General features: G+C 54.1%; 1 pseudogene; it reads right to left on the reverse strand.

Moving 5' to 3' along the window:
• Positions 1-205: 205 nt before the first annotated feature.
• LOC122120875 lies at positions 206-681 on the reverse strand (annotated as a pseudogene).
• Positions 682-946: the final 265 nt, after the last annotated feature.

A 946-nucleotide genomic window follows, 5' to 3' on the forward strand; every position in this document is an offset into this window, starting at 1 on the left:
CTCCCATGAAGGATTTTTCTTTTCTTAAAAAAAAAAAACAAAAAACTTTTGTTTTTTTCCCCCCTCTTTTCTTAAAAAAAATAATATATATCTCTATATAAATAGCTCTTCATTTAAAAATACAGTTCCCCAGGTTGAGGCATGGTGGCCTGTTGTCACGGCAGCATGAGGACAGTAGCGTGCCAGGGTGGGTCGGCGCGGCCATCTAGCTGGAGACCGCCATCACCTAGTTCTTCGAGGGGCTTCTGCCCAGCATCATTTGGTTCTTGCAGGTGAGCAGCCCGTAGGAGGCGGCCACCGGGGCCTCCTCGTAGAGGACACGGATGGAGCCATCCTCCCCGATGCGCTAAGACACCTCAGAGGGGTCCCCCCACAGGGTCAGCTGGCTGGGCAGCAGCTGGTGCAGCTGGGGCTGGCTGAGCCCCATCTGGCTGGCCACCTTGCTGATGATGGGGTCCATCTGGTGGTTGACGCGGATACAGCGGTAGCCTGAGCCCTTGGCTGGCTTTTCTGGAAACCAGTGGTGTTTGTAGTGCTTGGTTAGTGCCTCCTGGAGCGCCCCGCTGAGCACCAGGAGCCTCTGCTCGCTCAGCGGCCGCGGGTGCGCAGGAGGCTGGAGAGGAAGCCCAGGGCTGCGGTGGCCATCTCCTGGAGCATGTCGGTTCTCTTCCCGTGGCTCATGATGTCGCGGCTGCGGGAGCGGAGAGCCCAGATCTGTTTTCTATTAGGAAAAAAACGCAGCTGATGGGAAAGTTCCTAATGTTCTGACTCTTTTGCCTGCTTCTTCTTTTTTTTTTCTTTTTCTTTTTTCTGTCGGTCATGAGGCTTGAACTCTGGGCCTGGGCGCTGTCCCTCAGCTCTTCAGCTCAAGGTGAGCACTCTACCACTTGAGCTACAGCGCCACTTCCGGTTTTCTAGTGGTTTATTGGAGATAAGAGTCTCAAGG

Source organism: Dipodomys spectabilis, unplaced genomic scaffold (assembly GCF_019054845.1).
Source record: "Dipodomys spectabilis isolate Male_0828 unplaced genomic scaffold, ASM1905484v1 ptg000178l, whole genome shotgun sequence".
In the NCBI taxonomy this organism is placed as follows: domain Eukaryota; kingdom Metazoa; phylum Chordata; class Mammalia; order Rodentia; family Heteromyidae; genus Dipodomys; species Dipodomys spectabilis.